This window comes from Balaenoptera physalus (genome assembly GCF_965194825.1).
Source record: "Balaenoptera physalus genome assembly, chromosome: 2".
Taxonomy (NCBI): domain Eukaryota; kingdom Metazoa; phylum Chordata; class Mammalia; order Artiodactyla; family Balaenopteridae; genus Balaenoptera; species Balaenoptera physalus.
Window position 1 is genome coordinate 2,600,331 of NC_138883.1, and position 12,829 is coordinate 2,613,159.

The 12,829-nt window shown below is 44.6% G+C and overlaps 1 long non-coding RNA gene across 2 annotated transcripts in view; it reads left to right on the forward strand.

Annotated features, from left to right (window-relative positions):
* LOC309655689 overlaps positions 1-12,829 on the forward strand; it is a 64,832-nt gene that overhangs the window by 51,711 nt on the left and 292 nt on the right. The gene's annotated exons all lie outside the window — the stretch shown is intronic.

The following is a 12,829-nucleotide window of genomic DNA, read 5'->3' on the forward strand; positions in this document are numbered from 1 at the left end:
GAGAACACAAATGCGGGATACTGGAAATGCATTTGAAATTAAAAGACCGCAACTTAAAACAATCTTGTTTAAATATATTGCTATATTGAAACCTCATGGTATGTTCTTGGATTGGAAGAATCAACATTGTGAAAATGACTATACTACCCAAAGCAATCTACAGATTCAATGCAATCCCTATCAAACTACCAATGGCATTTTTCACAGAACTAGAACAAAAAATTTCACAATTTGTATGGAAACACAAAGACCACGAATAGCCAAAGCAATCTTGGGAAAGACAAACGGAGCTGGAGGAATCAGGCTCCCAGACTTCAGACTATATTACAAAACTACAGTAATCAAGACAATATGGTACTGGCACAAAAACAGAAATATAGATCAATGGAACAGGATAGAAAGCCCAGAGATAAACCCATGCACATATGGTCACCTTATTTTTGATAAAGAGGCAAGAATATACAATGGAGAAAAGACAGGCTCTTCAATAAGTGGTGCTGGGAAAACTGGACAGCTACATGTAAAAGAATGAAATTAGAAAACTCCCTAACACCATACAAAAAAATAAACTCAAAATGGATTAAAGACCTAAATGTAAGGCCAGACATTATAAAACTCTTAGAGGAAAACATAGGCAGAACACTCTATGACATAAATCACAGCAAGATCCTTTTTGACCCACTTCCTAGAGAAATGGAAATAAAAACAAAAAAAAATAATAAATGGGACCTAATGAAACTTAAAAGCTTTTGCACAGCAAAGGAAACCATAAACAAGATGAAAAGACAACCCTCAGAATGGGAGAAAATATTTGCAAACAAAGCAGCTGACAAAGGATTAATCTCCAAAATTTACAAGCAGGGAGGGTGGGAGGAAGATGTAAGAGGGAGGAGACATGGGGATATATGTATATGTATAGCTGACTCACTTTGTTATAAAGCAGAAACTAACACACCACTGTAAAGCAATTATACTCCAATAAAGATGTTAAAAAACAAAAACAAAAACCTCATGGTAACCACAAAACAAAAATCTACCATAGATACACACACAAAAGAGAAAAAGGAATCAAAACACAACACTAAAATTAGTCATCAGATCACAAGAGAAGAGAACAAAAGAGGAAGGGAAGAAAAAAGACCTACAAAAACAAATCCAAAACAACTAACAAAATGGCAATAAGAACATACATATCAATAATTACTTTAAATTTAAACGGATATGAACAGACCAATCACAAGTACTGAAATTGAAAGTGTGATTTAAAAACTCCCAACAAACAAAAGTCCAGGACCAGATGGCTTCACAGGAGAATTCTATCAAACATTTAGAGAAGAGTTAGCACCTATCCTTCTGAAAATATTCCAAAAAATTGCAGAGGAAGGAATACTCCCAAACTCATTCTATGAGTCCCCCATCACCCTCATATGAAAACCAGACAAAGATACCACACACAAAAAAAATCACAGACCAATATCACTGATGAACATAGACGCAAACATCCTCAACAAAATACTAGCAATCCGAAACCAACAATATATTAAAAGGATTATACACCATGATTAAGTGGGATTTATCTCAGGGATACAAGGATTTTTCGATATCTGCAAATCAATCAGCATGATACACCACATCAACAAATTGAAGAATAAAAACCATATGATCACTGACAAAGGATTAATCTCCAAAATATACAAGCAGCTCATGCAGCTCAATATCAAAAAAACAAACAACCCAATCCAAAAATGAGCACAAGACCTAAATAGACATTTCTCCCAAGAAGATATACAGATTGCCAACAAACACATGAAAGGATGCTCAACATCACTAATAATTAGAGAAATGCAAATCAAAACTACAATGAGGTATCACCTCACACTGGTCAGAATGGCCATCATCAAAAAATATAGAAACAATAAATGCTGGAGAGGGTGTGGAGAAAAGGGAACCCTCTTGCACTGTTGGTGGGAATGTAAGTTGATACAGCCACTATGGAGAACAGTATGGAGGTTCCTTAAAAAACTAAAAATAGAACTACCATATGACCCAGCAATCCCACTACTGGGCATATACCCTGAGAAAACCATAATTCAAAAAGAGTCGTGTACCACAATGTTCATTGCAGTTCTATTTACAATAGCCAGGACATGGAAGAAACCTAAGTGTCCATCGACAGATGAATGAATAAAGAAGATGTGGCCCATATATAATGGAATATTACTCAGCAATAAAAAGAAACGAAATTGAGTTATTTGTAGTGAGGTGGATGGACCTAGAGTCTGTCATACAGAGTGAAGTAAGTCAGAAAGAGAAAAACAAATACCGTATGCTAACACATATGTATGGAATCTTAAAAAAAAAAAAAGGTTATGAAGAACCTAGGGTCAGGACAGGAATAAAGACACAGACATAGAGAATGGACTTGAGGACATGGGGAGGGGGAAGGGTAAGCTGGGACAAAGTGAGAGAGTGGCATGGACATATATACACTACCAAATGTAAAATAGATAGCTAGTGGGAAGCAGCCACATAGCACAGGGAGATCAGCTCGGTGCTTTGCAACCACCTAGAGAGGTGGGGTAAGGAGGCTGGGAGGGAGACACAAGGGGGAGGGGATATGGGGATATACATATGCATCTAGCTGATTCAATTTGTTATGCAGCAGAGGCTAACACAACACTGTAAAGCAATTATACTCCAATAAAGATGTTGAAAAAAAAATATGATCATCTCAATAGATGCAGAAAAAGCTTTTGACAAAAATCAACACCCATTTATGATAAAAACTCTCCAGAAAGTGGGCATAGAAAGAACATACCTCAACATAATAAAGGCCATATATGACAAACCTACAGCTAACATCATACTGAAGGTGAAAAGCTGAAAGCATTTCCTCTAAGATCAGGAACAAGACAAGGATGTCCACTATGTTATTCGACATAGTTTTGGAAGTCCTAGCCACAGAAATCAGAGAAGAAAAAGAAATAAAAGGAATCCAAACTGGAAAAGAAGAAGTAAAACTGTCACTGTTTGCAGACCACTTTAGAAAATCCTGAAGATGCTACCAGAAAACTACCAGAGCTCATCAATGAATTCAGAAAAGTGGCAGGATACAAAATTAATACACAGAAATGTGTTGCATTTCTATACACTAACAACGAAAGATCAGAAAGAGGAATTAAAGAAACAATCCCATTTACCATTGCATCAAAAAGAATACAATACCTAGGAATAAGCCTACCTAAGGAGACAAAAGACCTGTACTCCAGAAACTATAAGACGCTGATGAAAGAAATCGAAGATGACACAAACAGATGGAAAGATATACCATGTTCTTGGATTAGAAGAATCAATATTGTCAAAATGACTATACTACCCAAGGCAATCTACAGATTCAATGCAACCCCTATCAAATTACCAATAGCATTTTTCACAGAACTAAAGCAAAAAAAAAAAACCTTAAAATTTGTATGAAGATACAAAAGACCCCGAATAGCCAAAGCAATCTTGAGAAAAAAAAACAGAGTTGGAGGAATCAAACGCCCTGACTTCAGACTATACTACAAAGCTGCAGTCATCAAAACAGTATGGTACTGGCACAAAAACAGAAATATAGATCAATGGAACAGGATAGAAAGCCCAGAAATGAAACGATACACCTATGTTCAATTAATCTATGACAAAGGAGGCATGACTGTAGAATAATGGAGACAGTCTCTTCAATAAATAGTGCTGGGTGGGGCTTCCCTCATGGCACAGTGGTTAAGAATCTGCCTGCCAATGCAGGGGACACGGGTTCGAGCCCCAGTCTGGGAAGATCCCACATGCCATGGAGCAACTAAGCCGTGCACCACAACTACTGAGCCCACACTCCTAGAGCCCATGCTCGGCAACAAGAGAAGCCACAACAGTGAGAAGCCCACACCACAATGAAGAGTAGCCCCCCTTGCTGCAACTAGAGAAAGCCTGTGTGCAATAGCAAAGACCCAACTCAGTCAATAAATAAATAAATAAATAAATTTTTAAAATAAATAAATAAATGGTGCTGGGAAAACTGGACAGCTACATGTAAAAAATTGAAATTAGAACACTCTTTAACACCACACATAAAAATAAACTCAAAATGGATTAAAGACGTATATTTGAGACCGGATACTGTAAAATCCCTAGAGGAAAACATAGGCAGAGCACTCTCTGACATAAATCGCAGCAAGATCTTTTTCAATCCATCTCCCAGAGCAATGGAAATAAAAACAAAAATAAAAAAACGGAACCTAATGAAACTCAAAAGCTTTTGCACAGCAAAGGAAACCATAAACAAAACAAAAAGAGAACCCACAGAATGGGAGAAACTATTTCCAAGTGACGCAACCAACAAAAGGTTAATCTCCAAAATTTACAAACAGCAGCAGCATAGCACACGGAGATCGGCTCGGTGCTTTGCAATGACCTAGAGGGGTGGGATAGGGAGGACGGGAGGGAGGCTCAAGAGGGAGGGGACATGGGGACATGTGTATGCATATGGCTGATTCGCTTTGTTGTGCAACAGAAACTAACACAGTATTGTGACGCAATTACACTCCAGTAAAGATCTATTTAAAAAAAAAATGGACAGAAGACCTAAATAGACATTTCTCCAAAGAGATAAACAGATGGCCAAGAGGCACATGAAAAAATGTTCAATATCGCTAATTATTAGAGAAATGCAAATCAAAGCTACAATGAGATATAACCTCACACCAGTCAGAATGGCCATCATCAAAAAATCTAAAAACAATAAATGCTGAAGAGGGTGTGGAGAAAAGGGAACTCTCCTACACTGTTGGTGGGAATGTAAATTGGTATGGGCACTGTGGAGAACAGTATGGAGGTTCCTTAAAAAATTAAAAATAGAGCTACCGTATGATCCAGCAATCCCACTCCTGGGCATATACCTGTAGAAAAACTTGGTTAGAAAGTATGCATGCTCCCCAATATTCACTGAAGCACTGTTTACAATAGCCAAGACATGGAAGCAACCTAAATGTCCGACAGATGAATGGATAAAGAAGATGTGGTACATATATATAATGGACTATTACTCAGCCATTAAAAGAATGAAATAATGCCATTTGCAGCAACATGGATGGACCTGGAGATTATCATACTAAGTGAAGTAAGACAGAGAAAGACAAATATCATATGATATCTCTTATATGCGGAATCTTAAAAAAAATGATGCAAATGAACTTCTTTACAAAACAAAGAAAAAAAAAAAACAAAGAGACTCACAGACTTAGAGAATGAACTTATGGTTACCAGTGGGTAAGTGGAGGGAGGGATAGATTGGGAGTTTGGGATTGACATGTGCACACTGCTATATTTAAAATAGATAACCAGGGCTTCCCTGGTGGTGCAGTGGTTAAGAATCCACCTGCCAAGGCAGGGGAAACGGGTTCGAACCCTGGTCCAGGAAGATCCCACATGCCACGGAGCAACTAAGCCCGTGTGTCATAACTGCTGAGCCTGCGCTCTGGAGCCCGCAAGCCACAACTACGGAGCCCGTGTGCCACAACTACTGAAACCTGCATGCCCTAGTGCCCGTGCTCTGCAACAAGAGAAGCCACCACAATGAGAAGCCCGCGCACCGCAACAAAGAGTAGCCCCCGCTCGCCAAAAGCCCACATGCAGCAACCAAGACCCAATGCAGCCAAAAATAAATAAAATAAAATAAAATAATTAAAAAAAAAGTAGATAACCAACAAGGACCTACTGTATAACACAGGGAACTTTGCTCAGTATTCTGTAATAACCTAAATGGGAAAAGAATTTGAAAAAGAATAAATACATGTGTATATATAACTGAATCACTTTGCTGTACATGTGAAACCAGCACAACATTGTTAATCAACTATACTCCAATATAAAAAAAAAAAAGCTGCCTGCCACATGGCTGGGGGTGGGGGATGGGTAGCTGCTACTGTGCTAGGAGCTGAAATTCACCAAAATTAATCAGCAATCAAAATTTATCATCCAAGTATTCCCCTACAATTAGCAAGCCTTCAACAGACTCCAGAGGCCCAAAATAGTTACATCAGACAGTCTCTGTCCATGTGATTGTTGTCTAGGTGGGGACATAGATCCCTGGTGCTTCCTCTTCTGCCATCCTCCCAGGATCCTCTCCAAGGTGTGTGTATTTTATACAGATATAAAACAATGCACATATACGTGTACAATGCCCCCAAATGATACTATTGTTCAGCCAGAAAATCAAAGAAACTAAAAGCCTTTTAGAACAAATAACACAATCTGGTAAGGTCACTGATTACAAGACAAATGTACAAAACTCAGTAGGTTAACACTTTATGCCCAGGACCTCATAAGATAATTTTTATGGGAAAAGGTCTGATTCACAATATTGGCTAAAACCATGAAAAGCCTAGTAATAAGTTTAAAAAGAATTGTTCAAGACCTATACGATAACAGCTCAATAGAGAACATTTAAAGCTAAAAATCAAGAAAGAGGACCAGGGAATTCCCTGGCAGTCAAGTGGTTAAGACTGCGCACTTCCACTGCAGGGGGCACGGGTTCCGGTGCGATCCCTGGTCAGAGAACTAAGATCCCTCATGCCATGCAGCGTGGCCACAAAAAAAAAAGTGTGTGGGGGGGCAGAATCCATGGGTAGAGTGCAAGGGGCTGCCTGGGGTGGTGCTGGTGGCAGGGGGCAGAGAATTGACTTTTTAATTATAAGCCTAGAACTGGTATTTGACTTTTTTGAACAATATTTACATTGTTAATCTGTAAATAAAAATATAAAATGAAATTTGAAAAAATTCACAAGACAGAACAAATTTATGAGAAGTTACAAGATAATTTTGAAACCTTGGAATTATATTTTTAAAAATAAATATTCAAATGCTCTCCAGAAATTTTGTACTAAGTTACAGTTCCACCAATGGTGAGTGCATGTATTAATTTCCAACACTTTGCTTGTATAACCCTGGGAGTGGGTGTTGCTTTAGGAGTGAGGCAACTAGGGCACAAGTTTTAAGTGAAGGCTTGGTATTTGCATGATCCTTAGAAGAGCACTTCCTTAAATTTTGTGCCCTGGTGCCTCACTGTTTCATCCTAGTCCTGGCCCCGATTGTGTCCCTGGGTAATTGCAGAGATTAATGCCACCACTGAAGACTTGAAAGAAGCAGGAATGGGAATGCCTAATACAGTCCGATACATCTAACTCGCCAGCTTAGCCGGTGCAGATGTTGCATGGATCTTGGAGAATGACTGTGAACTGCAATATGTGATTAGGTGGTGACTCCACTTGTATCTGCTGTCCCAGATGTAGTAAGTTTGCTGGGGCAAATCAAAATGGCTCTGGCACTAGGTATGTAGCTACTGGCCTAGCTAATAGCTTTTTCTCTGTACTAATTTTCAAGGACCACCAGAAACAGTTTGCTTTTACCTGGCAGGGTCAACAGTATACCTTAACAACGTTGCCTCATAACTATGTAAATTCTCCTGCTCTCTGCTATAATATATTCCACAGAGATACAATTGGTTTTCCACTATGTCTAGAGTGAGAGATGGCTAAAGGGCAGATCTACGCTCATTTAGACAGTTGCTAACAGTTTGACTGGATGGACCCCAAACAGAATTGGGAGTTTGGTGACAAGAAAATCTGGGGAAGAAATGTGTAGACAGACCATCTCTCAGAGTGGGTACAGACAGAGATTTGTGTGTGGTATGAATACCTATCAAAGGGCATTCACTTCGGAAGACACTTATTAATCAGGTGAAAGAATGAAGCACTGTAGTGGTGTCAGTCAGCGTCTGTAATAGTTTGTTAGGGTTTCCTTAACGAAGCACCACAAACTGGGTGGCTTGAACAACAGAAATGTATGTTTCACAGTTCTGGACGCTACAAGTCCAAGATCAAGTTGTTGGCTTCCTTCTGAGGGCTGTGAGAAGAAATCTGTTCCATGCTTCTCACCTAGCTTCTGGAGGTTCTCTGGGAATCTTTGGTGTTCCTTGGCTTGTAGAAGCATCACCCCAATCTCTGCTTTCATCTTCACATGGCATTTTGTGTGTGTGTGTGTGTGTGTGTGTCCAAATCTCCCCTTTCTATAAGGTCAGCAGTGATATTGCACTAGGATCCACCCTAATGATGTCATTTTAACTTGATTACTTCTGTAAAGATCCTGTCTTTAAATGAGGTCACTTTCTCAGGTATTGGGCACTAGGATTTCAATATGAAGGCAAGGGGGAAGAACACAATTCTACCCATAAGAGCCTCTTTCTCCAGCCACCCCAGTGCTTTCTCAATGGACCCACGAACAAAGCAGCTCTGGTAACAGGGATGGAGGCTATGCACGGGATCAACAACACAGACTTCCTCTTACCAGGCAGCTCTGGCTACTGCTGAGTGCCTTATCTGACAACGGCTGGAGGTCAGCACTTAGCTCTTGGTGGCACCATTCCCTGTGGACAGCGGCCAGCTGCCTGGTAGCAGGTTGATTACATTGGACCTCTTCCATCACGAAGGGGCCATGATTCAGCCTCCCTGGAATAGATGCATTCTGGACATGGATTTGGCTTTCTTGCCCACAGCGCTTCTGTCAGCACCATGACTGACAGACTCATGAAATGCCTTATTTACCATCATGGCTTCCACGCTGCATTGCTTCTGAAACCAAGGAACTCATTTCACAGCCGAGGAAATGCATCAGTGTGGGCTCCCGGCCATGGAATTCACTGGTCTTACTGCATACCTGATCACCTGGAAGTGGCTGGCCTGATTGAAAGGCTGAGCGACTTAGTAAAGTTTCAGTTATGGTGCCAGTTGGGAGACAACATCCAGGACGGATGAGGCTCTGTTTCACAGGCTTCTTTATATGTTTGGATCAGAGACAGTTACATGGGTCTGTTTCTGCCGTGGCCACAGTGCACTGGTCCAGGGACCAAGAAGTGTTGTGCCGAGCCCTCTCACTCTTATACCCAACATTGAGCTCTGCTGATTTGAGGGTCTCAGTCCCCAAGGTGGGGCATACTGCAGCCTGGGGACACACAGAGGCTTCATTAAATTGAAAGACAATACTACCACCTAGCCCTTTGGGGCTCGTTATGCATGGAAGCAAAAAGCCAGCAAGGGATTGCTCTGTGGCTGGAGTGACCAATTCTGATCACTGGGGGGAAACTGCATTGCTGCTTTGCAGTAAGCACAGGAGGGTGGGTCTGCAGAGCAGGGCATTCTCTGCAGCTCTTCTGACAATTTCCATGACCAACAGGAAGGGTTAACGGAAAACCACATCAACCATAGCAGGGCAGCATAGCTGGGGACTCAGACCCCTTGGGAATCTTCATTCAGGTCATTTCATCACGTAAACATCCCCGGCCAGCTGAGGTTCTGGCTGAGGGTGGGGAAAATCCGAGCTGGCTAAGGAAAGAAGGATGAGTAATGAGAGAAGGAAGCCACAGACACCGTAGGGCCTCTCCATAAGCTCTGCACAGCTCTTACAGAAACAAGGGCCGTGGTACCTTTGTCTGATTCTCTTTGCTTGTTTAATGCGTTTGTTTGCACATGCAAACCATTTCCCTCTTTTCTCCCCTTGACATTGTGATTGTACGTGCAATTTGTTGGAGGTTAACTTTACAATTCAGAGTTCAGGTAACAGACTATCCAGTGGGCCGTGACTAAATTTGAGGAACAATAAGCACAGCCAGCAAGGGATACGGTGACTCTTGGGACTGCATCTCCTCATTCTGGAGAAAGAGTGAGCACCTTCACTTGTAGGAAGGGTAGGTGTCTTGTGTTGAGTGGAAATGTTTATGGAAGGTTAAGTACGTGCAGAAGGTGTGTCTGGAAGCTGATTGACCATCAGCAATCTACTGCCCGCCCAGCCCCCAGCCCCAAACTCCTCTTTCATTGCCCTGCTTGGGGATTCTGGAATTTTCTCCCTTGCAGAGTGCTAAGCTTCGTCAGTAGAGGGCGCTGGAGGGACAGTGAAGTGCGAAGGGGTCTTCAGATTCAAACTGCTTGCTGGCTGCCACCTGGCACAGCTCTCCGTGGACTGCTTCCTCTGTCACCTCCTGAGGTGGCTTTGCAGCAAGCTCTGAGCACGGCACCTGCCGGTGCGTGGCTCACCTGGCATCTCAGGGAGTGACTTTCCAGCAAGTTCTGCAGGCAGAGCACCTCACCGGGGCTGCCTCCTCTCCACTGAGGCCTGAGTCCGGTCCCAGTGCCGGTGTGGAGGTGAGGGGACTCTTCCAGATTTGCTCCTTCCTCGGAACTGGGCCTCAGCCCTCAGCAGTGCCTGCTGCGCCTGCGCGGTGAGAGCTCTCCTTATCCTCAGTAGCCAATCTCTGTCACTCCAATGCTCTGCTGCCGTCCTGCTTTACATGTTCCCCGTCCCAATGACTGTGTGGTTTCCACCTCTTGATTGGACCCTGAATGATGCAATGACCAGAAAGGTGCTCAGCTACGAGCGTGGGCCGTTGTTATGGCCGAGGGGTGCTGAGAGGGCACAGCCACGAGCGGAGGAGAGGTGGTGGCGTCCAGAGCTGGGGGGAAGGATGGATGCTCAAGGGCACCCCAGGGAATAGCCACCCTCTCCCGGAAGAGGGGGTCGGGCAGCACACAGAGGCTGCCCTTCAGAGTTGCCTCCGGCCCCTCCTTTTGTGCATGGCGTTGCTAACTGACGTCATCCTCTCCTCTGTGTTGCGCGTAGGGCGTCTAACTAGTCTTTATAGTTCACAAGACTCTGGGTCAAGAGTTGCTCCACCCAAGGAGCTGTACTTGAGAAGCCCATCTGCGTTCACAGGATCACGGGATCTCAGACAGACAGCCTGATCCATGATAGTACGAGACTTCGGGAGATCTTGGGATGGGGGTGCGCATGTTTTTCATGAGGGAGGAATATAATAATTGTAGTCAGAGGGTAGATCGTAGGGGGAAATGGCCCCAACATTCAGCTTCTCCCATCAAAAGGGAGCCGGTTTCTCCAGCCCTTGAATCTGGACTTGATCATGTGACTGCCTTTGACCACTGGGACCTTAGCAAATGTGACACAAGCAGAAAAAGTGGGGCCTTCCCTGGCGGTCCAGTGGTTAAGACTCCGCGCTTCCACTGCAGGGGGCGCAGGTTCGATCCCTGGTTGGGGAGCTAAGATCCCGCATGCTGAGTGGTGCAGCCAAAAACATTTTTTAAAAAAGACAAAATAGAATTCATGGTTGAGAATTTCTATCTTTTGTATAACACAGGGAACTATACTCAATAACCTGCGGTAAACCATAATGGAAGAATATAAAAAAAGAATGTAAGTATATAGGTGTATAACTGAGTCACTCTGCTGTGCAGCAGACATCGGCCACACATTTTTCTTTTAATTAATTAATTTATTTTTTGGCTGCGTTGGGTCTTCGTTGCTGCGCGCGGGCTTTCTCTAGTTGTGGCGAGTGGGGTTGCTCTTCGTTGTGGTGCGCGGGCTTCTCATTGCGGTGGCTTCTCTTGTTGCGGAGCGCGGGCTCTAGGCTCGCGGGCTTCAGTAGTTGTGGCTCGCGGGCTCTAGAGCGCAGGCTCAGTAGTTGTGGCTCACAGGCTCAGTAGTTGTGGCTCGCGGGCTCTAGAGCGTAGGCTCAGTAGTTGTGGCGCATGGGCTTAGTGTCTCCGCGGCATGTGGGATCTTCCTGGACCAGGGCTCGAACCTGTGTCCCCTGAACTGGCAGGCGGACTCTTAACCACTGTGCCACCAGGGAAGTCCGGCACAACATTATAAATCAACTATATTTCAATTTTAAAAATAGTAATAAAAGAAAGAGGAAGTGCTTGTGCACCAGGCTGCCCTCTATTGCTGCAGGAGCCTTCCCACCATTGTGTAAACAAGCTCAGGACAGCCTCATGGGAGATGAGAGGCCCCAGCTGTCCCAGCCATCCTCCTCAACCCAGAAACTTCCACAGTTCAGGGCCCAGGGCCATCCGGACAAGAGAGGCTGTGGGTCCAGCCTCAGGGCCAGCCCTAAACCATCGGACCATCCCCCCATCCACCAGAAGCAGAGTCAGAGTAGTGGAGATCTTAGCTGACCATCCCTGCATCCTCCTGACCCTGTCACCCTGTCCCAGGCCCTCAGGGTGTCTCTGCAGGGAAATAACTGTCCGTACAGGAGCACAGGCCGCCTGATTCACCGCAGTCCTTAATGCAGGTTCGGCATCTGCGGCACCCACCTGGGAGGCTCAGAGGATTGGAGCACCACGGCTCCCTCCTTCCTGGGGTCACCCCCATGCAGCCCTCCCAGGGGAGGCTCCAGCACAAGCCTGATCCATCCACTAAATCCAAGGACTGTTTACCGCCCTACAATGATGGGCAGAAGCCAGGGGCTGAGGCTGGTCCGTGCCCACTCACGCGGCAGGCAAGCCGTCTCCACTTCCCTCGATGCTGCTGTGGTCTGTTCACCTCTGGGCCTCTCCCTGGCATTCTCAGGGGACGTCAGCCCCTCCCCGCTGCCCCTCCACCACGTGGTCAGCATCCACATCTGCCTCCCGGCTCCTGGAGCCCTCGGCTCCCCACAGCCTCAGCCACGCTATCTCAGAGCCTCACCCCCGCTGCGTCTTCACCGGTAACTGCAGCAGTAACACGACCTCAACTGTCCTCCTATCCCCACCCCACCCACTCACCCCTGCGACAGCACCCCAGCCCCCTGGGACCCCATCTTCTGACCCAGCACCATTTCACAGCCCCTCCCCATCTCACACGCCCACCAGCCTCCTGCCAGCTGAGACCCCAGGTCCACTGCTCTAACCTCTCCTGGGGGAACCCCTCACACCTCAGCTCTGCTCACCCCCTGGTGTGATCTCCT